The sequence below is a fragment of the Lissotriton helveticus genome, chromosome 2_1, assembly GCF_964261635.1.
Source record: "Lissotriton helveticus chromosome 2_1, aLisHel1.1, whole genome shotgun sequence".
In the NCBI taxonomy this organism is placed as follows: domain Eukaryota; kingdom Metazoa; phylum Chordata; class Amphibia; order Caudata; family Salamandridae; genus Lissotriton; species Lissotriton helveticus.
The window spans coordinates 147,185,324-147,209,128 of record NC_136059.1 but is presented as its reverse complement, the minus strand read 5'-3'; the positions used below and the strand labels follow the sequence as shown (position 1 = coordinate 147,209,128).

General features: G+C 44.5%; 1 protein-coding gene across 5 annotated transcripts in view; it reads right to left on the bottom strand.

Annotated features, from left to right (window-relative positions):
* Positions 1-23,002, bottom strand: part of LOC144817808 (uncharacterized) — a 233,998-nt gene extending 210,996 nt beyond the window's left edge. For all 5 annotated transcript variants that reach the window (XR_013606982.1, XM_078674637.1, XM_078674638.1 and 2 more), the window contains exon 1: positions 22,842-23,002. The gene's annotated coding sequence lies outside the window, so the exon portion shown is untranslated. The remainder of the gene's footprint in view (positions 1-22,841) is intronic.
* Between the last annotated feature and the right edge of the window lie 803 nt (positions 23,003-23,805).

Below are 23,805 nucleotides of genomic sequence, written 5' to 3'. Positions count from 1 at the left end.
GCTTTTAAGCCAAGCAGCTTATCTTGGAGTGGTTTTGAGGCCGCCTCCATAGAAGCGGGCAAAACATCGATATCTGATTGAGTTTTAGCGATGTCTATCTCAATGGAAGCAACCTCCTGCCTATATTGTTTAGAGCGATAGGAATCTTTGCTTGTAATAAGCCCCCTTAGGCACACCTTAAGGGAGTCCCAGACTACTCCAGACGCTGCCGAACCAATATTTATGATGATAAAACTTTGGATCTCGCTCTTAAGATATGAGACATCATCAGGATGTGAAAGAAGAGAACGGTCAAAAGACCAACCTCTAGGGGAGATGCTGGGAGTCCCCTTATACTCCATGAGTATTGCAGAGTGGTCAGACAGATGTAAAGGGAGATAACTTATAGATTTGACAGCATCCGTCAGTCTCTGACTTATCAGGACAAAGTCAATTCTGGATTTATGATGGTATTTATAATTTCTAAAGGAAACGCCCTGTTGCTGTCCTGACCTTAATCTCCGAATGTCCACGTAACTATATTGTCTCATAGATGTAAGCAAAAAGGACCTAGATTTAGAAAGGGCCAACGGACGACTACTAGGAGTTTTGTCCAGGAGAGGGTCCAAGACTATATTGAAGTGGCCTGCCCAAATAGTTGTTTCCGGACATGACAGGAGGTGGGTAAGAATAGCCTCAAGAGAAGAGGGGTCATCGATATTAGGCCCATAGTATCCAACAAAGGTATATTGGACCCCAGAGATGACCACTGTGGTAATGACCCATCTGCCACCTGGGTCCACGATCTGGGCAACTAACCTGGCTTTAAGCTGTTTTTTAAAGATAATTGATACCCCTCTGATGTTAGTATTCTGCGAGGAAGACACCGCAAAGTCCATCCATCTATTTTTCTTCACTAAGGCAAGAGATTCAGCATGCGTCAGATGAGTCTCCTGGAGTATAACTACCTGTGCCTCCGAATCACGCACTGTTTGCAGAGGTTGAAGCTTGCCGTACCTGGAGGTGGAGTGTGGGGGCAGTTCAGTTATCTGGCTAGTATCTATCCAAGAGCACACGTCATAAGCATTCTGATATATGCATACTTCAATGCTAAGATCAATCAAGATATTTGTTCATAAAATTCAAGTTTATATTAAAATTTATAGCCGAGATTTTAGGAAACACTGTGTCGCTGCTTAAAAAAGTAACCATTGTACTCTACGTCTGCAAAAAGCTAACATATGATTACTTTTTTGCCTTCTTGTTTCAATAGTTTTGAAGACAGTATGCCTTGGCCGGTATGCAGAATGTTTCTGTGTGTGGGATTCGTGTTCAATGGTCACTTGGTTTTAGCATTTGGGGATAATTTGACATTCTGTCTGAATTGTATATTAAAGCTGTCGAAGACCTAGACTCACAGAGCGCAACAGGGATGTTTCATTATGCTCCTTGTTTTCTTATCTATGGGTTTCCTTATCCATTCTGTAATGTACTCACACACTGAGACCATAGGCCGCCAATCACCACTGTGTGGGTGGCATGCAGTTATAGGCTGAAACACTGCTTTCTTAAGGAGCTTATTGGTGGGTTTCATTGCTTCCTCAACATGAACTAATTCTGAAAATCTTCACTTTCACCAGTGTTAAGAACATCTCCATCATAAATTGAACCTTCATTGTTTAGATCATCCATGTATTCAAACTCTTCATTGACAGGAAATACCTTAACCTCTGATCTGCTGCTATGGTCACCCTTCTTCAGCATGGTGCCATAACCATCATCCTCCAACTCTATAACATGAATCATATAACCTTCATCTACTTATAGGTTCTGTCTTCCTAATGCACTCCCCACTTTCATAAGCCTCATCCCACCCTCCTCCTCAACTTCAGAGAGAGTCCAATGTTCTTCATCTGAAGCTTCACGTCTCTACCGTTTTCACAAAGCTGCCTTTACCTCCTCTTTGATTGAGGCTTACTTTTCGCTATGAATTAATTGTTTTATTATTTTCTCAGGTACTGCCTCATTTGTTATCATACTTATAGTGCCTTAAATTTTATCATTTTCCTGTTTTTCTTCCTAAACCTACTTCCTTTCTGCTGATATAACCACAGATCCTTGTCCTGACTTTGTAATTTTACTTCTTATAAAGTGGTATTGTAGAGCCCTATCTATAAATTCTCTTCATCTTCGCAATGCACATACATCGGCTGTTTTTGACAAGAATTGCATAGCTGTCTCTTGTGCTGTTGTACTTTAATGTTTTCATATTTTATCTTCCCCAAAGCTAAGATGTTCATTCATTCTTGCAAGAGATAAGAGTGCATGCTCAACGTTCTTAAGTTGCTCTCCTTTATGTTTCTTACATTCCTTATATGACCTCTACCATTGATTTCGCAGTTGATCCTAACACACCTGATATCTGCAATCTCCCACATGTGCTTAAAAAAACTAGGACCTGTGCACACGCCGTGGCCTGACTCCAGGTGTCAAAGCTCAGCTTGTGACCACATTCACTGTTGTATTATCAAAATTCTGGCATTTTACCTTATTTTAAATCAAGGACTGTGCACAACATATAAAACAATATTTTCCTTAACTGACTTATTGTGCCAGTTTTCATAAACTGGAAATACGTACACTATGGGCCTGATTCACATAGGTAACTTACAATTTTGAGGAAGTTTGCACATTTGAGTAAGTTTACTACTTTTTGGTATTCACAAACTACTCTTTTGTGGCATTTTACACTTTTGTAGTTAGTCAAGCACTACTCATGGTACTGCTACACCCTCCCATAGAAAATAATGGAGTTCGTGCATTAAAATAAAACTTCACCATAAATGAAACTAAAATAGTTAAAAATAAATATAAATTTAAGTTAAAAAATATAAAAAGTACCTGTTTATTATTTAATTATAAAAGATTTAATAACATATTTTGACTTTAAAATATTGCAACAATAAATGTTATTAGTTTTAATAACGTTAATTGTTACATTACTTATTGTTACAATATATTATGTAGTCATTTATTATTACAATATAATTAAATAAATACATTTATAGTTAATTTATTTTTATAGTTATATAGTGTGAACTTGCCCAATGGCATCAGAGCACTTTACATGAGAGCCTTAGACTAAGTGATTTGCCTAGAATCACTAGATGTTTCCGAGTTCCTAGGGTGGCAGCTCTATCCGTTAGCCTACACCTCTAGCTTATAGGAAAGATGTCTCAAAAAGTCACATAGTTAATCATTAATTTCCCCCTCTAAAAAAACAGAGCTCCCTTTCACTAAAGCACCTAGGTTGCTTTTCTCAATAGCACTCTGGCTTCCTTTCATTGGAGAACTCAGGCACATGCTGTAGTCTGCTAGCAATCTTCTGCTGTAGCGATGCACCTACCAAACAAGGAAACATTTATCAGAGGTCCTTCTAGGGTGGAGGCCACTCAGTGCTTATTTGAGCCATGATTTCAAGCGCTAGGCACTGGAAATTAATTGTCGACATCTGTACTTATGACAGTATGCCGCGTAGTGAAACTGTTTGTCTAATTTACAGATGAGCACAGCACCGGTTGTTTATTATTAATACACTATACATTAAAAATGACTGCTCAATCAATGAGTCAGTATTTGTTAAGGGCAGCTACTCACCAGTGAGGGTCTCAAGGTGCTGAGGGGCTGCAAGTGCGACTGGGCGCTGAGATTCAGGTCACGAGATCCTTCCTGAATTGCGTCAGCGACAGGGATAGCCTGAGGTGGAAAGGTAGGGTGTTCCAGGTTTTCCCGGTGAGGTAGGAAAGGATCTTCCTTCGGTTCTGGTCTTGCTGATTCGAGGGACGGTGGCAAGGGTCTTTTGGGCGGAGCGGAGGTGTCCGGTGGGTACGTGGAATGAGAGGCGGTGGTTCGGGAATGCTGTTCCCACGTCATGGAGGGCTTTGTAGGCATGTGTGAGGAGCTTCAAGGAGACTCTTTTGTTGACTGGAAGCCAGTGGAGTTCTCGTAGGTGTTCGGAGATGTGGCTGTGGCGGGCGATTTTGATCCTTAATCCCACGCTATTACTATAGCTTTCGGGGCCTGGGCTATAATGAATTGGCACACTTGTAGCAATGTGATGGTTAGTGGTTGTGTTGGTACTGTCATTTGCAGCAATGTCAGGGGCAATGGGTGGTGAGAGCTGTCGTGGCCTCTGAAAAGGGTGCTGGCACTCATTTTTTACAAATTTAGCACTGACGCCATTGGAATTAGGGAAGATACAGTAAATGACAGAGGCTGAACAGGTAAATAAATACACTTTAGAGGGATGAGGTTATGGTGCTAATCTACAAGAGACATGTTGGCAGCACCACAAATTACACTCCCAGTATCTCTGTAATGACACTACTGGTGTATGGCATCGGCAGAGGGGACTATACCGCAGCTGTCTACAAAGGAATAAATGTTCCAATACCTTGAAAAAAAGAGAGCACAGCATCCATTGTGAAAACAATATGCAATAGGATAGTGTTAAAAACATACTATTAGCCTGTTTTATGAGGCCAGTAGGATGGCACAGTGAACTCATTGCTACTTACTGATAATGTTGTGATTTGCAGGTTAGTAGTATGAATCCTTGCACAGCAGACTCAGCCTTCCAGTTTTTCCATGCCAGTAAATGAAAGCCACACGTTGGTTAATCGTAATTTTTTTACTGACAGTGCTTAGAAATGGCAGAAATGCAGTATAAAGCACCATATCAAATATTGTTACTGTTAAGTACTTACATTATTGGCCTGTTTTGCATAGAGCTTAGTAGTACAGTTTTGCCATTTATAAGCAGTACTAGTTGAGGAAGCCTCACCTTCAGTACTGTGTACAGTTCTGGAGACCTCATCTGCTGTACAGTGGATAGATCTGCATGTCTCTTTTTCAGTACCGTGACCAGTTCTGGAAGCCCATCTCCAGTACTGAATCCACTTCTGGAGGCCTCCTATGCAAAACTGGGGCATATTTACAAGGGGATTGTGCCACAGGAACGTCAATTTTACCGACATTCCAGGGGTGCAATGCCCTGCTCCATATTTACAAAGAGGGGTTATGCCACTTTTTGTGGATTAACGCTGCTTTGTAAATATGGTACCCTTTCACACATTTTTCTGTGTGAATGTGGCGTGCCATCGGTGTTGCTGCGGGAGTTACACCACCACACCCATTACTTTCGACGCGGCCCCAGATTTACCAGTATGTGTAAATATGAGGCAGTGGCAAAAACTAATGCTAGGCAAAAGCAGGCATTAGAATGGTGCAACGAGGAGAAATACTTTTATTTCTTCTCATTTTTGCTTTTTCTGCTGCACACATAGAAAGAGCAAACCACCATTATTGATTGTTTATGTGCAGGAAGGGACACCTTCCTGCACAAAAACAGAAATTCCCTGCAAAGCAGGCACCATTGCACTATGGAAAAAAAGTGTCTGTGTAGGCGCTAGGCAGCTATTTTTGGTGCTAGGAACCACACAGGGGTGCGCCATATTGTTGTAAATACGGCACATCCCTGCATTTTAGAAATGGGGAGCACAGTGCTGCAAATTTTGTGCTCTGCCATTTCCTTGTAAAAATGCCCACTGTATTCAGTCATCACTAAGGATTTATAAAGTGCGGCAAATCACCCGAGAAGGTCTCAAGGTGCTAGAGTTGCTAGCTGCTTCATGGAGAAAGCAGGGAAAAATGAGGCAAAGGAAGGAGAAAACACTCAGAAAAACGGGGTAGAGAAAGGTGTAAGTAGTAAACAAATGGGCAAAAGTAGGAGAAAGCACTTGGAAATATGGGGGAAAGGAAGGAGAAAGCAGTAAAAAATGAGACACACGCAGGAGAAAGCACTCAGAAAAACAGGGAGGAAGCAGAGTGGTGCAGCAGCACGGGGGAGCTGGGCGTGGGACCTGCTCAATGGGGTTGCGTGGTGGCCTCCATTACGTAGATTCTGGGAGGAGGTAGGGGCTCTGGGATTCGGGAGGCAGGAAAACTGGCAGAAGCAGCAAATGAGGAAAAAATAAGGAGAAGCAGTGAAAAACGAGAGAAAAGCAGGAAAAAGCACAGAGAAAAATGGGAGAGAGGAAAGAGAAAGCAATAAAAAATGAAGCAAAAGTAAGAGAAGGCAATCAGAAAAACCTGCGGACAGAAAGAAGAAAGCAGTGAAAAATGAGGGACATACAGGAGAAAGTACTCTGAAAAATAGAGGAAAGTGAGGAGAAAGCAGTAAAAATGGGATAAAAGTACGAGAAAGCACTCAGAAAAATGGGGTGATCGAAAGGAGAAAGCAGTGAAAAATTAGGCAAAAGCAGGGAGAAGGCACTCAGAAAAATGGAGAAGAAAACAAGGGGAAAGCAGTAAAAAACAAGGGAAAAGCAGGAGAAAACAATCAGAAAAATTGGGGAATGGGAGGAGAAAGCAGAAAAAATGTGGCAAAAGCAAGAGAAAGCACTCAGGATAATGGGGTGAATGGAAGGAGAAAGCAGCGAAAAATTAGGCAAAAGGAGGGAGAAGGCTCTCAGAAAAATGGGGAGAAAACAAGGAGAAAGCAGTAACAATGAGGGAAAAGCAGGAGAAAGCACTAAGAAAAATGGGGTGGAAGCAGAGCAGTGCAACAGCATGGGAGAGCGGGACAGGAGGAGTTATGGAAACTTCATATTCATGCTGTTTCTAATACATAAGCCTCAGTTCTTGAAACCTCCTCTGCAGTGCTTTCCAAGTTCTGGAAGCCCAATCTGCAGAGCTATGTCCAGTTCTTGAGCCCACATCTGTAGTAGTATTGTTGCGTAAGCCACAACTTTGGCGTAGCTCTACAAGGTATACTTTCCCACCCACGGGTGACCATGGTTCAAAGCACTAAAGATGAATGTGAAAGACAGGTTAGTGTAGCCCTGCAGAGGACTATTCAATGTGTTATGGAAATTAAGATATTACTTTTGGGTTACTTACAATCCCTCTGAAAAGTTCAGAGGCACCATGGTAACGATAACAAGCTAATTTCATTATTCACAGTATCACACACTCACTGCACTAAAAAGAATTAACACTTTTAAGCAAAAAGTATTTTATTACTACAGGAACAACCTGTTTCTCAGTACATCTAAAACAACTACAAAAAATATTATAAAAACAGCAAAAAGGCACATTATAAATAATGGGGCTTGATGTCACTATGTCCTGTGGCAGAGGCCTCATATGCAGTACTGGGCACAGCACTGGAGGCCTCTTCTGGATTGCTGTGTCCAGTTCTGGATACCTCATATATATAGTATTGTTTCTAGTTTTTTAAGCCTTCTCTCTCCACTTCTGGAATCCCCCTCTGCAGGTCTCTGTCCAGTCCTGAAGGCAACGTCTGCAGTACTATGTCCAGTTCTAAAGGCCTCATCTGCAGTATGGTGTCCAGTTCTGAAAGCCCGCTCTGCAGGTCTCTGTCCAGTTCTGAAGACCACGTCTGCAGTACTATGTCCAGTTCTAAAGGCCTCATCTGCAGTACGGTGTCCAGTTCTGGAAGCCCCCTCTGCAGGTCTCTGTCCAGTTCTGAAGGCCACATCTGCAGTACTATGTCCAGTTCTGCAGGCCTCGTCTGCAGTATGGTGTCCAGTCCCAGAAGCCTCCTCTGCAGCACTGTGCCCCATTCTGGAAGTCTCCTATGCAGTGCTATGTCTAGTTGTGGAGGCTAAATCTGCAGTACTGTGGACTGTCTACCAACCTAAGGGCCCAACAATATACAGTTCTAGAGGTCTCAGCTACAGTATTCTGTACAGTTTTGGAAACCTCATCTGAAGTACTGTGTCTAGTTCTTCTGGCTAGTTCTGGAAGCCCACTCTGGAATGCTAGATCCAACTCTGGAGGCCTCATCTGCTTACTATGTTCAGTTGTGGAGGCCTCATCTGCAGGAGTGTTGGAAATGATCATCTTTTGTGTGGAAATGCTTTCACTAACCTAATGTATTTAGCTGAACCCATTTTTGTTAGCATTAGGGCTCTGCACACTTTACCCCTGTTAACCAATGGTAAACTGCTTGTGCTCTCCCTTCCAAATATGATACAATTGATGTAAACCTAATTGCCACATTTAATTTGTTTCTAAATCCCTACTTAAAGGCACTACATGTACTCAGGGCCTGTTAAATAAATGATACAAGTGGGCCACAACAGTCATCGTGCCACCCACTAAAGCAGCACATCAAAACATGTCTCAGGCCTGGCACTGCTGCCTGTAGTGCAGTTGTAAAACTGCCACTTTGACCTGGCAAAATGAACCTTTTGCAAAGTTTAAACCTTCCCTTTCACAGGTTGTAAGTCCCAATTAAGGTAGGCCTTAAAGGCTCATAGGGCAGGGTGCATGGTATTTAAAAAGTAGGATTTGTGTAGTTAAGTTTCCCTTATGCTGGAAGTGAAACATTCCCACAGTTGTTTTTCACTGCAGCAAGGCTAGTTCTCCCATAGACTAAGTGGGTTACCTTATTACACATAATAAGTGATATATCCAATCTGAGAGCAGCTAGAGATATATTTTTTCCACTCACTTGAATTGTAATTCAAAATCATCATTAATGGTAAAGTCAGATTTTAAATTACTATTCTAAAACTGGCACTTTTAGAAAGTTAGAATATTTTGGCCAAAACTGAATGTGCCCTTCCACCAGCTTCCAGGGTCACATGACTGTTAATTGCTCTTCTGATGTGTGATGCGTATTCCCTTCAGAAAGGGAACAACATGGTCTAGGGTGTGGGGAAAAATTTCCTCTGCTGAGCAAGATGGCTTGGAGGTTGTGTTCAGCCCTTCCTGAGCTGTGAAAGGTAGCCTAAAGGCTTGTACCCACCCCTTCATGACTTTTGAAGATGCATGCTCTGTCACTGGCAAATGCAGCCCACACCGGAGATTGTCTGCCCATTGTTACCCTAGACATATTAGTGCAAGACACAGGGGTAGGGGAAAAAACTGAACCGAACAAGTTTAGGGTTAGACAAAGTGGGTGCCCCCCACACACAGGCTACCACTGGGTATACCATTGGCACCCTGAAAACCTCTCATCAGGCACCTACCAGTCCTGTGGAGATTCAGAAGAAGGGCTGTCCTGTTGTCTGCAGCCTGAAGGAAGACTGGACCTTCTTACCTTGCACCCAGGACTCCAGAAGTAACTTCAATGGTCATTTGGCTTATCTCCTGTTTGAGCTACAGGGACACAACAAGTTTCCAAAGGCCCTCCTCTACCCAGCTGACCAGCACCAACTGGACCCGCCTGGACCGTGCTGCTGGCCTCTGCTGGATTGAGTCCTGATGCCCAAGAGGAGCCCTTTCCCCGCAAGTCCGGACCTTTGGCTACACTAGTGTACTCCTCCAACTTAACAATTGCAAGAACTGGACTCCAGGTGAAAATTCAGAGGTTCTGGTGTCTTCGCTTCAAAAAAGAATGGATCTCAGTCTCCTCGTGAACATGAGAGGACTTCACCGAAGCCAACCTGGTACCTGCATCCGGACTGCTGACTCAACTTCCCAACTATAGACTCAGGACAGCAGCCGCACAGTGGTCTTCACATCAACAACAACAACATTTCCGTCCAATAAGAAGCTCAGACAGGTGACCAGCTCAGTGCATCAGCGAACAATCATGACGCAGTCCCCTGCTAAAACTCCAATTGAGGCTCCTCACCTTGAACTGGACTAAGTTATAAGGTAAACTTTCCACTGGGACTAACCTGGTTCCTGTATCCAACCCGCCCTCCATCGTGGTTGACCTGAATTTTGACTTTGATCCGGTCCAGCTTGACCTGCCAAACATGATTGGTGCTTTGTGTTTTTTGGCACTATTTTTACTTACAACTTGAAAAATGAATTACTCCAGTTCTACTTATTAACCGCATGCGCGCTAGCGAAATTCCGCTCCTGTGCTGAGTTTTTTAAAACCGCACTTTACATGACGAGCTGGGCTCATCATGAGCGTGCGAGGAGGCTACCTCATGACGAGCCCAGCTCGTCATGAGCGTCGAAGGGGTTAAATGTTTGTCATTTTGCTGTCATTGGATTTATTAAAATCTTCTCTGGTTATCTAAATTGGTTTGAAATGTTTCTACGGTTGTGTTTTCAATTTATTACTGTTTGAGTGCTGCATAAATACTTTGCACACTACCCCCAAGTTAAGTCTGGCTGCTTTTGTTCCAAGCTACCAGGAAGTTAAGCATCGCTTTAATAAGTGACATTTGTGGTTCACCCTGACAAGGATTGTGTTTATTACTTGAGTGGGGCTCTTACCCCTCTCAACTAACAACCCAATATCTTACAAGTACTACGAACAGTTCTTGAAACGTCATCTGCAGTTCTCTGGGCAGTTCTGGAGGCCACACCTGCAGCACCATAGCCAGTTGCAGAGGTCTCATCTGCAATACTGAATACAGTTCTGGAGGTCTCACCTGCAGTACTATAAATATATATGTTTTTATTCTAAACACAACCCCTCTGCATTCTTTATGAGGTCAGAGGTCAAAATACAATACAACTCACACAGTTAATATACGATAAGTTGCACAGTATACGTTATGCCCTAGGGGCCTCACAAACCATATACTAAGAAAGTGGTATAAATACCACGTGAGAGTTAGAAAGCAGGCCTGGGGCCTGTGGAATCGCTGGGGCTACACTAAACAACCACATGTTAGGAAGTAGGAGGCCCACGGGAGACGGGTACAGTGTCTAAACACAGACGCGGGTTACCATTGACTTTCTATGGGAAACGAAGAGTTACAAATATGCAATTTAAGGACACTTCCAGATGGATTAGGATGGAACCATTTTAAACTAGGACACTTCGAGAGTCAAGACCCACGGGAGCACCGGAGTACTAGTGTTACCTCACCCAGGGAAGCCGGGTGCAGAGGTGTCATTTCATGTCGGGTTTCGTCGTCGTTTTCTATGGAGAGCTGTCAAGAAGTGCTGCAGGTGACCAGAGGAAAAGTGTTCGGGTGGATCCAAGGGTGGATCGGTGATGTGAAGAACCTAAAAGCAGAGGGGACAGAGTTTGGGTCACTAGCCAGTTACCAGGAAGGTACCAGGAAGGAACCAGGCGATGTCGGGTGCTTGAAGGGAAAGAAGGTGAGTTTGTCTCTTCAGCCACGAGGTCCAGGAGGCATCGACAATGCCCAGGCGCTGGATTCTAGCTGCCCCATAATGGATCTAGATGACTGCGGTGTCGGTATCCGGATTGGACCCAACAAGCCTTGGTAACCGCAACCCACACAGGATGTCAAGATTGGCTCTGTTGCAGACCAGCACGGTCTGTGGCGCTTCTCCTTTTCAGGGAAGCTGGAGCAAGCCTAGAGCAACCAGGAAAGCAAGTTAAATTCAAGATGGCGTCTTCAGCGGGATCACTAGCCAATGGACAAGGAACCTGGAAGACGAGTCGAGCTCAAATGCAAAGGAGGGGCCCACGGGACACTCGCGAAGTGTGGGGGCCTGGGCTTCGGTGCAAATGGTGCTCGGGCTGGGGCTTCTTGTACCCCAATTCACAACTTACTGAGGCTTCAGGAAAGGAGTGCAGGTAGCAAAATGCAGGATGTCCAAGATATCCGGTCCCACGTCTTTCGTGTCCGCCATGGGTCTCAGCTTTGCTGTGGATGTAGGTCGGGGTCAGGGAAGTCTGGAAGTTCAGTTCTTGAGTCGCAGAGTCTTCGGGTTCAGATGAGAGCCTTGAAACTGCAGACTGGCGAAGTTGCTGTTGGTGCCTGTTTGCACAGGGTGATCACTCATTGACCACAAGGGAGATGTCTTCCATCTTCCAGTCAGAATGGAATGTCGAAGGTCCAAGATATGTCTTTCAAAGATTCGTCCAGGAGTATCTATACTTATACTAAGAATGGGGGCTGGATGACCTGACTAGGTCCCTCCTATTGGTGGACCTGAGAAGGGGGTGGTTACACCCCTTTCCCTTTGTCCAGTTTTGCGCCAGAGCAGGGCTGGAGTGCCCCAGCAACTGGTTTGAACCGGGCTATGCATGGAGCACCTTGTGAGCCCCAGGCAGTGTCTGAAAAAGCATCTGCTGATGCAGCCCTCCCTGCCCCAATAAACAAAACCCTGTCTGGGGACAGGAAACCTATTGTCCAGGCCTCCCCTGTCGGAGTTTTGTCCAGCAGCGGGAGGTCAGACTCGTATCTGTGGCAGCAGCATCCATTTTGTGATGCTGAGGCTCTGTTTAACTTTAACCGGGTAAAGCAGTAACTACATGTCTTCTCCCTCTAGAAGAGTGGAATGCTACCCCCGCTGTCAGAATTGGCAGTGGAGGTAGTATTCCAAAGTGTTTGACACCTTACATGACATGTTTTGATAAAGCCAAACCAAAGTTAGCATTTACCACGAGGATCATAATGCACTTAAGAGTATATGGTATGGCTATATCATAGAACAGCTATAAGGAGATGGTTCCGAAAGCTGCAGAGGGGCTCAGCTCATGCTAGGGCACCCTCTCACATAAAACCAAGCACTCTGCCTCCAGGATTGTCGAGGCCTACCATAGGAGTGGCTTATAGGTGTATATGTGTCTATATATAAAGGTAGATATAGGTATACTATATCTAAGTAAGGAGTGATTACACCACTTTACCCAGGCTGTGGGAACAGACCTGTGGTGTCAGTTTGGAAGGCAAACCAGGAGGGGCCCAATACATGCTGCAGCCCCTGGTAGGCCTATGGTGCACCTATGCCCTGGGTACCTAGGGTACACTATACAAGGGCTCACAAGGGTGACCCAGTAACCAATCTGGTATGTACCTAAAGTACACGGTATCAATTTAGAGAGAGAACAGCTGGGCTGTGGGTCTGATTAGCAGGCCCACAGCCACACTAAAGTCGAAAAACCAGAGAATCACAGCAACAAGTGGGGATGACCATAGGAAGCAGACCCTACTCTCCTACAACTGTGTCCAGTACTGGAACCTCCACTGCATTACTGTTTCCAATTCTGGAAGACTCATTGTCTAGTTCTGGAAGCCCTCCTCTGCAATCCTATGCTCATTTCTAGAATTCCCTTCTGTAGTGTTATGTTCAGTTCTGAGAGATCCCTCTGAAGTGTTATGTCTAGTTCTGTGATCCTCCTCTGCAGTGCTATATCCAGTTCTGAGAGCCCCCTCAGTATTGTTGTGTCTCGTTCTGATAGCCCTCTATACAGAGCTGTGTCCAGTCCTGGAAGCCCACTCTACACTGCTGGGTCCAGTTCTGAGATCCTCCTCTATAGTGCTATGTCCAGTTCTGGTTCCCCGCTCTGCAGTGCTATGTCTACTTCTGAGAGCCCCCTCTATAGTGTTAAGTCCAGTTCTGAGAGCCCCCTCTATAGTGTTATGTCCAGTTAGAGTCCTCCTGAGGCGTGGGCCGGGAGAGACCACGCGTTAGCACTTTAAACTTTGAATTTACGAAATTTTAACTTTGGATGTTTTTAATTTTACAATAATTCGCCAAATTGCACCTTAACTTTAAAATACTTGCCAATTTGCACTTACTAAGAGCAAAGTTTGAGGCGACGCCTGGAGGGTTCTCCTGTCCCGGGGTCCGCTCTGAGTCGCGCCACCGCCATCTTGGGTGGAGTTGGGTGAGTGGGCTAGTCGTTTTCAGGCAAGGGGATTAGAATGGGGATAGCGCGAACGCGCAGCGGATGCGCGCAGCGGGCTCACCAAAGGCGCGCCAAAGGCAAGCCCGTCTGCGCCCGTCCGCGCCGGTTCTGCGCCTAGCGCCCATACACCTGGTTATTTTTCTACAACCCTTGTTGTAAATTATTTTTCTACAACAGCCTGGAAGGTGATTACTTATACACGAGAAGAACTTCACATGCTGAGGCAAAATCCGAACATTTGCTGCTATGCAGCTCTTGATCTAAGGAAAGAACTGAAGAGTTGTGTAAAATGCCACATGCATTTCATATTTGAGCTACCGAGGAATCTAAGCTCTCAGATTAAAAAGACTAAGAGGGCTACTAACTCTAACTCAGACACTGGGGTAAAAGCAGTACTAATCAACGCACGTTTGTTAGTGAAGCACGGTGTTGGACTAGTGGAGTTGATTGAGAGTCAGCAGATAGACATAGCTTTCATAACGGAGACCTGGGCAGATACAGCAGCGGATCCGGATCTGCTTTTAGCGCCTCCCACCCACTACAGCATGATAAGAGCTGATAGAACACACAATCGGAAGGGGGGCTTGCAATCATTGCCTGGGAAGGCTTGAGAATAACGGCAGGCATGAGCAATTGCTCACAAGACTGTGAATGTCTGCCCTTCCAGATAAAAATTAATAACAATTACTCCTTCAAAGGGCTTCTTTTATTTTGCCCACCAAAAGCCCAAGCCTTTTTGATGGAAAATATTAGTCCTTTTTTGGAAAACAGCATAAACAGCTCAGACTATACAGTCCTAGGAGATTTCAATTATCACCTGGAAAAGGTAGATAACAACGTTACTACATTCATAGACGGAATGGCTAGCTTTTCCCTGAGACAGTTAGTTAAACAAGGGACACATAAGGCAGGACATACATTGGATGGAATATTTTGTCCAATAACAGGATAGAAGTGTCAGAAGTCATCCCGGTGACCTGGTCAGATCACCAAGCTATTATATTTACAATACGGGATACCCTGCAACCAATGACATCATCAATAACTCCGGGTATAGTCATTTATCAGGACTGGAATAATATCAATTCTTCAAATTTTCAGTCTCAACTAATAACGACTAAGCCAATTCTAGAATTAGGTGTTGATAATATGGTTAATGAGGTAAATTCCTGGATCAAGACAGCGATAGATTCAGCTGTCCCCAAAAAGAGATTACGATCGAAAAGGAAAAGGCCGTCGGAGCCCTGGTTCACTGATAAGCTTAGAGAACAGAAAAAAGTATGTAGAAAATTTGAAAGGGCATGGAGAATGGACTACGCAGAGGCAAGGAAAAAAGAATATGCAACTACCCTACCAGATTACAAAAAAATGATTGTTGAGAAGAAAAGCATATATTTTACACAAAAAATCCAGGAATCAAAAAACTCCAGTAAGGAATTATTTAATACAGTCAAAAACACAGGTGAATTGTACTCATATTGCCCATTTTTCCGGGATGGCATCTCTCATGTTATCATACATTAAGCACAGACATTGCTCTTAGGGGGTTTTAATATCCCTTTGTTTATCTCTTTGACATTTTCATAGATCTGGGCCTTGTCCACACTTCTCACCATTTGACAACAGTGTCTTCATGCGGTGGGACTGTACTTGTAATATGGATGTTATCTAGGTAAGAAGACTGTTGCTTTCTTCATTTATTTCATTTCATGAAGCTTTATTCGGTACATGATAAACAATGACCATAAAAGCACACAAGCAAAATATAATACAATACAGAAAATGTCGGGTAAAATATACGAATGTTTAAAATATCATGCTTTTTTCTAGACTGAATAGATTTACATATAAAGTGGCAATATAAAAACATTTGCCCGGTGAATTCATATTGTAAAGCAACTTCATGGCATCATCCACATTATAAATACCATACTTTACGTACAATGGTTTCAAGTAAATAACCCTAACGTTAAAAAAAAGTGTGCAAATTAGCATAAAATGCAGGGTGCTTTGTTTCAAGTGCCCATCACAAGGGCAAGGGCCAACAGGGGGCTTTTTTTGCTGGGGGAAGGCCACCAAAATGTGAGCCGTTCCAAATCTGAGTCTAGTTAAAACAAATCTATGGGCTGGTCTAGTTATCAGGCTCAAGTACTGCTGGTAGCCTTCACTTTCAATATATTTATTATAAAGTTGAACTGTGGTAAGGCAACCATTCGCGGCTGAACGTTTTTGGGTTCTATACAACATAAAAATATTTTTCATATCTTGTTTAGAGATGTTTCCAGCGGAACAGGGATCTACCAATATGTTGAGCCCATAAATAGCCTGAAAACTGTCCACAACATACTTAACCCATGGTATCTTGGTGCAATTATCCAGGTTGAGGCAGTCCTTGATAAAAAGTTGATTAAACACTGTCTCATCCTTGCGCCAAATCGCTCGCCAGAGCATTAAAGGCCTTAACAAAATGAGGTTGCTTTCTTATTATATGAGGCCTCTCGTCCATTTATATTATATTTTATAATCAGCGTCAAACTACCAAATAGCAGGACCCTTATACTTTTAAATTCCGCTGATTATACCATCTTTTGTTCTCACCCTCCATGGCCCCCTACACAATGATTAGCGTGTTTTTAAGTATGCTTACTAGGATTGAGTTATTAAACTCGCCTTGGTAGTTTTGCGGACAGGTTGAACTTCAATTTGTATGCGCTTCTCAAACTTAAGCTTCTCTGATTATTGCTGAGATTATTCCCTATTAGGGGGACATTAACTATGGCTCCCCTTCTTCCCTCTCTCTCCTACAGATCCACTTCTTTCTATAGACCTATCGGTTTACATATTCAAATATTGGCAACATTATCATTTCTTACGGATACCCTTTCTCTACATTACTATTGGATCTCCTGTTCCTAGTAAGTTCTTGTTTTCGATCTATGATGACACTCGGCGATCTATGACCTTTGCTGTAATACCATGGATAGGTCGTTTCATTTGTGACATCTCACACTATCAGACCTGACAAGACGATCCCTTCCATCGAGAAGTACGCCACTGCTTCAGATTGCTTCATCTATCACACTGCTTTCCTGAAGACGCTTTGACCTGTGATAAGGTATATTTCAGCCTTAACTCTTCTGTTTTTTCTTTTCCTTTTTCCTCCGTTTCCACCGAAGGTCCTGTACTAAACATTTGGTAAGGCCATGTTGCCACTTGTTGGACCTTACAACACAACTGATATTTTAAGCCTCACTGATGCATTGTAATATGAAAAATGCATTACGAGCAATGATTTGCCTTCAACTTTTGTTGATTCTCACATTTCCATTTTCTCTTTTTTCTTTCCCTCTCAATATTCTCTCTGTAACAAATCCTTCAAGTAACAATGTTGTATTGAATTATAAAAATGTTTTAACAAATCATTAGTCTTGGACCCAATAACTAAAACCATTGGACATGAAGAGATGTTTTGCATTTTTTCTTTGTTTTAGCAGTTTGTCTGTTTAAGCTTTTTCTAGTTCTTTATAAATTAAAAATGGATCTGCTCTAGCCAGACATGGGTAACATTACGTTAAGTTTGTCAAACTTGCTAAACATTAAAACATGTTGTATACTCTGGCTAGGCCGCTCTTATATCACTGTATAAATACCAACACTTTTATAAATGTTTTATATATGTCTTATATATGTTGTTTATATGTTTTTGTCTAAATAGCCCTGAAGAAGTCCCTTTTAGGGACGAAACGTGTCGGCTGTATGGTGTCTCAATGTTCCACTTTGAAATAAAAGAAACCAAACTGAAGAACTCTGATCTTCCTTGATTCATTGTAACTACAGACCAAATCTCAACTTGTTTTATGTTAGACTTCTGTGGTGCATATGTGCTGTTATTTTTAACTTGCTGTGTTCCCTTAGGATCAAGCACTGTTACAGTGGGTGCCATTCAGTATGCCCACAAACCCCTGTGAAATCTGTGGGGCATTAATCACCATCCGGAGCTATTAGATGTTAGGTGCTGAACTCAAGAAGGTTCCACTGTAAAAAATTCTTTTGACAGTCAAAAAATTAGCTAAGCTCCCAAGGAATCTACAGAAGATAGCGAATCCAGATTTCTGTAACATTCTTGGAGAATTTTTTAATAACAAAGTGGAGGCAGTGTATAAAACTTTTAGAGATAGTATAAACAGCCCTATGGGGATAAAAACGCTAGGGAGCTATCTTCCATCTACTGATAAAACTTTCTCTTTTCTCCCACTAACGGAGGATCAGATTGCCCAAGTAGTAAAAATACCGAAGGCAGGAGCTCCGTCAGACCCTTGCCCTCCAAAAATCTTTCATTTTTGTCCAGAACTGATCAGTGAGCAATTTAGGATTATTTTCCTAGAAGTAATTCAATCACGCATTTTTCCAGAATCATGGAAAATGGCTTCGGTTCGGTCTTTGTTAAAGAAAGCTAATATGGACCCCTCAGAACCTAAAAACTATAGGCCAATTTCCAGGATTCCTTATCCTGCCAAAGTGCTGGAAAATCTGATTAATAGGCAGATCATGTCCTTTATTGCAGAAGAAGAACTACTGGATCATTCTCAGTTCGGTTTTAGAGAAGGTCATGGGACCGAGACTGCCTTGATGATGGCAGCAGAAGAATTAAGATAAACTCTGGATGAAGGAAAGAAGGCTGCCTTGATTTTGTTAGATCTATCGGCGGCCTTCGATACGGTCAACCACGAAATCTTGATCGGCAGACTTCAAGAATCGGGTTTTCAAGACAGCGCCACCAATTTATTAACATCATTCTTAACAAACAGATCATTTGTGGTAGAAATGGACGGTAGGGCTTCTAAACCTTTTGATCTGCCATGTGGGGTACCACAGGGCTCATCCTTGAGTCCCACCCTTTTTAATATTTATGTGGCCCCGCTGGCAGCAATCATTAGACAATATGGTTTCTCTGTCATATCATATGCCGATGATACACAGGTGGTGATCTCAGTATCAAACAATATTGAGGAAACAGCTGATCGTTTTAATATCTGCATGTTACAGATCAATACATGGATGCAGAAGAACTGCCTTAAATTGAACGGCGAAAAGACAGAGGTTTTGCTGCTAGGCCCCAACACCTCTTTCTGGTCCCCAGAGTGGTGGCCGGCTGACTTAGGTGACTGCCCAACTCCAGTTTCAAAGGTTAGAAACTTGGGGGTAATATTTGACCAAAGACTGACCTTCGAAGGTCAGATTAACAAATGTACCTCCACTTTCTGGGGCATTCTAAAAATTATTAGGAAGATCCGTCAATTTATTCCTACAGACACCCTAAAAACGGTGGTAATGGCATTGGCTATATCCCGGCTGGACTACGGAAATGCTTTACACATGGGACTCCAGGCGCAGCTTTTACTCAGACTCCAACCGATGCAGAAGGCAGTGGCAAGACTAATTCTGGATATCCCAAAACATGAATCAGTAACTAATTGTTTGGGGGCTCTCCACTGGTTGCCGGTGGGGAAGAGAATTATATTCAAGGGCCAGTGCCTTGCATTTAAGGCTCTACAGGGGAAGGGGCCTCTTTATCTGAGAACACATCTAATGAAATACTCCCCATCCAGAAACCTAAGATCAGCACTGGCACACCTATTGGTAGTCCCGAGGTACAGGCAGCTACGCTGGGGGGGCGGAGTTTCATTCTCAGGACTGCTAAGGTGTGGAACTCCCTTCCTTTAGAGATTAAAAATAGTAACTCCCTGATGTTGTTCAGAAGTCGTTTGAAAATCTGGTTGTTTAAAAATTAAGTTTCGCATAAATATGATGAGTTGGTACTTTGGATTCTAGGCTGTGGTTTCAGCGCCAAGACGCCTTTGGGCATACGCTGCGCTTTATAAAATGTAAAATCAAATCAAATCAAATCAGTTCTGAGAGCCCCCTCTGTAGTACTGTGTCCAGTTCTGAGAGCCCTGTGTAGTACTGTGTCCAGTTCTGAAAGCCTCCATGTAGTGCTATGTCCAGTTTTCAGGAGTCTCCTCTGTAGTGCTATGTCTAGTTCCGAGAGACCCCTCTGCTGTGTTATATCTAGTTCTGGGAGCCCCATCTGTAGTGTTATGTCCAGTTCTGGAAACCCCCTCTGCAGTGCTGTGTCCTGTTCTGAGAGCCCCCTCAGTATTGTTGTGTCTAGTTCAGGTAGCCCTCTATACATTGCTGTGTCGAGTCCTGGAAGCTCCCTCTGTAGTGCTGAGTCCAGTTCTGAGAACCCCCTCTGCAGTGTTATATCTAGTTCTGGGAGCCCCCTCTGCCGTGCTGCGTCCAGTTCTGAAAGCCCCCTCTCCAGTGTTGTGTCCATTTATGGGAGTCCCCTCTGCAGTGTTATGTCCAGTTGTGGAAGCCTTCTCTGCAGTGCCATGATCAGTCAGTTCAGTTCAGTTTCAAACCTTTATTCGATTAAAAAGAATCAATCATAAAAACAAGCAGTACATATACTTCATAATATACAGTCTAGTATAATTACCCATAAAAAGAAGTTTAGTACATGATCAGTCCTGGAAGCCCTCTCTGCAGTGCTGTGTCAACTTATGGAAGCCCCTTTGTAGTGCTCTGTTCAGTTCTGGAAGACCCCTCTACAGTGTTATGTCCAGTCGTGCGAGCCCCCTCTGCAGTGCTGTGTTCAGCTCTGGAAGCCTATGTAGTGCAATGTCCAGTACCGAGGGCCCCCTCTGTTTCTGGGTTCATGGCTGCAACTAAAGTGATATCAGTGAAGTATGGACTATGTGCACACTAGACTGAACAGACACAGTCACATTCTTGAAAGGGAAAAAAAAGAGCAAAGCCGGTTTCAGCAGAAAAGGAATCCTTAAACTAGGGATACTGGTGTGAGACAGGAGGTGCTGAGGGTTACAGAAGGCCACAGAGAACTCACGCAAAATATGAAAGTACCTCCAAGCATACACTGGCTAGATAAAGGCAGTGTATGGGCAACACTGCCTATGGGAGAAACACTGTTCTTAAAGTAATAAAAGGTCAATCTAAGTCTGTGTAGGAAGCGTGGAGAAGTCATGGGCGAACCTGTTAGCCCATGATTGCCACAGATTATCTACTGCACCCCTCTCTTTTGTACACTGGCTCCCACCACTCACGATGAATGTGTTCAACCACCTCTGCTGTCTTCAGTGGCACTTGTCAATCCACATCTCCATTCCACACCTATCCTCCATGTGCCTACTCTCTTTCTTGAGAGTTGAGACTGATGCAGTTTCACACACACCGTCACTTACTGTCTGTGGCCTTCCAAGCTTCCCACCTCTGTCTCTTCTGACCCCAGCACAATCTCTCTCCGTCACCTTTGGTGCTTTTCCAACTCTGTATCTTCTGAGCCCCAGCACGGACTCTCTCTGTCACCCTTGCTGCTTTCCCCCTTTGTCTCTTCTGTCCCACATCACAGTCTCTCTGTCACCTTCCATACTTCCCCACCTGTCTCTTCCAACCCCCAGGACGGTCTCTCTCTGCCACCTTTCTTGCTTCCCCATCTCTGCGTATTCTGCCCCAGCACGGACTCTCTCTGTCACCTTTGCTGCTTTCCAACCTCTGTCTCTTCTGACCCACAGCACAGTCTTTCTCTGTCACCTTCCATACTCACCCACATGTCTCTTCCAACCCCTAATCGGTCTCTCTCTGCCACCTTCCTTGCTTTCCCCAACTCTGCATATTCTGCCCCAGCACAGTCTTTCTCTGACAACTTTTGACACATAGCACCATCTCTGTCACCTTCAATGCTTCCCCACTTCTGTCTCTTCTGACCCCCAACATGGTCTCTGCGCCTTCTCTACTTTCCCACCACTGTCTCTTCGGACCCCCAACATGGTCTCTGTCACCTTCCCTGCTTCCCCATCTCTGTCTCTCTTGACACCCTGCATGGTCTCTCTCTATCACCTTTGGTGCTTCCCCACCTCTGTCTCTTCTTTCCCCCAGTACAATCTCTCTCTGTAAACGTTGATGCTTCCCCATCTCTGTCTCTTCTGACCCACGGCACGGTCTCGCTCCTTCACCTTTGGAGGTTTCCCACCTCTGCCTCTTCAGACGCCCTAGGACGGACACTCTCTGTCACCTTCCCTGCTTTCTCACCTCTGTCTCTTCTGACACCCAGCACGGTCTATCTCTGCCTCCTTCCCACCTCTCTCTCTTCTCACCCCAATCACGGTCTCTCTCTGTCGCCTTCCCTGGTTTCCCACCTGTCTCTTCTGACCGCAGGTATCGTCTTCCCTGCTTCCCCACCTCTGAAATTTCTGCCCTCCAGCACTGACTCTCTCTGTCACCTTCGGTGCTTCCCCGTCTCTGTCTCTTCTGACCCCCGGGCACGGTCTCTCTCTGTTTCCTACCCTGCTTCTTTCCCCCAGGACAGTCTCCCTCTGTCGCCTTACATGCTTCCCCACCTCTGTCTCTTCTGACCCCCAGCACGGTCTCTGTCTCCTTCCCTGCTTGCCCACCTCGGTCTCTTTTGACCCAGATAACAGACTCTCTCTGTCGCCTCCCCTTTGCAGGGGAAGGGCAGGGGGACGTGCGGTCCCCAGCTGACCCACAGGGGCATGGCTTCCATTGGTGCAGCAGGTTCAGTGGCACCCGGGCCTAGAGGCCCTCTGAACCCTAATTATTGATATATTTTGCAATTCAAACAGTAGCCGTGGGGTCAGTTACCCTTCTTGCACTGAGGCCAAAAAGACACTCCATATGCCACTGCTGACCCAGTGGCCTGCACGCGCATGTGCCTTGTAAGTAATGTGCCATGCTCTGGCAGGTGAGGCCAGGGCTTGAGTTGTTATCTCCTCCAAGACGTAGGTTGTCCCCTCAAAGGCTACGCTTGTTACTTCAAAGGACCGCCTTGTTCCCTCAGGTATTTAGGTCACTTCAGCAGAGAAGTTGTCCTCAGGAGGGAAGAGGTGAGGCAGGTACAGGTGCTGTGCAGATACGCAGCTTCCATTGGTGCAGCAGGTGCAGTGGCACTGGGGCCTAGAGGCCTGGGGGTCCAAATTAACCCTGATTATTGTTGTATTTTACAATTCAAACAGCAGCCAGGGGAGAATTTCCTTCCTTGCAGTCCATGATACTCTTGCTATGGTACCAGAGTACTGGCAACCAGGGTATAGATTGTAATAAATAATAGGTTTGGATAAGGGGGCTAACTCTCAACTCTAAATTTGGGGCGAGCAGCGTTCCAACACAGTAAAGTCCACATGGCACCAGTTTACCCCAGCAAGCTTGTACTTACAGTTAGTTACATTCTGCCTCGCTCCTGCCCCCTCCGGTGGGCGCCGCTGCCCCCTCTATCCCTCTGGGCGGCGGTCAGACGGCGCTGCAGTTCCTCCTCTCCGGCACTAGGGGGCGCCCTGCCTCTCCACATCAGCGCAGCAGGAGGCGATGGCAGTTATTTCCGGTGGTCTCAGTCCGTTGTGCTTTAGCCTTCGAAGTTGATTGGTTGTAAGGCCTGTCAATGAGCCAATCACGTTGCGCAGAACTCCGAGGCGGGAAGGTTCCATTCCTTGGATCTGCAGCAGCATTTGGAAGAACACACGTTCAGAGGCCATTGATGCTCGTCCGGGCCCGGTTTAATTTTCTTTTCTTTTCTTTTATTTTAAAAAATAAATAAATAAATAAATACAAATAAATAAATAAATGACAGCAGAGCCTGTTCATTTAAAGCAGGAGTGGCCAACGGAGGCCGGGAGGGCCTGGTCCGTGGCTGAGTAGTGAAATCAGCCCTATCACACCGATCACTCTCGCGAGAAATCAATTACCGGGCCAAATACATAAACAACTGCACTTGGCAAATCCTTTGCGAGGCATGGACAGCAAACTGAACCAGGGCCCTTCTTAGGGCGAACACCCGTCATTACAGTGTTTCAAAATAATATCCTGTAGGGAAAGAGAAATCACGGCGGATCCGTCAAGTGGTATTAGCAACTTTGTTTTAAAATCCATAAATAAATGTTGCAGCATGTGGGTAGGGAAGGAGTGTGAGGCCAGGGGAATTATTACTCCTCGGCCCCCTCCCTTCAGACGCCTGTGTCAATGATGTCACTCAGAAGACGGTGGACCTTGTGGTAACTCCAATGTTAAACTCTTCAGTGTCCCTCACCACACCCTCACTACGGCACAGCAGAGGGCCATGCTGATGTGGAACACTATGACAAAATACGGGGGTAATCCAAAATAATTTTTAACCCATAGGACCT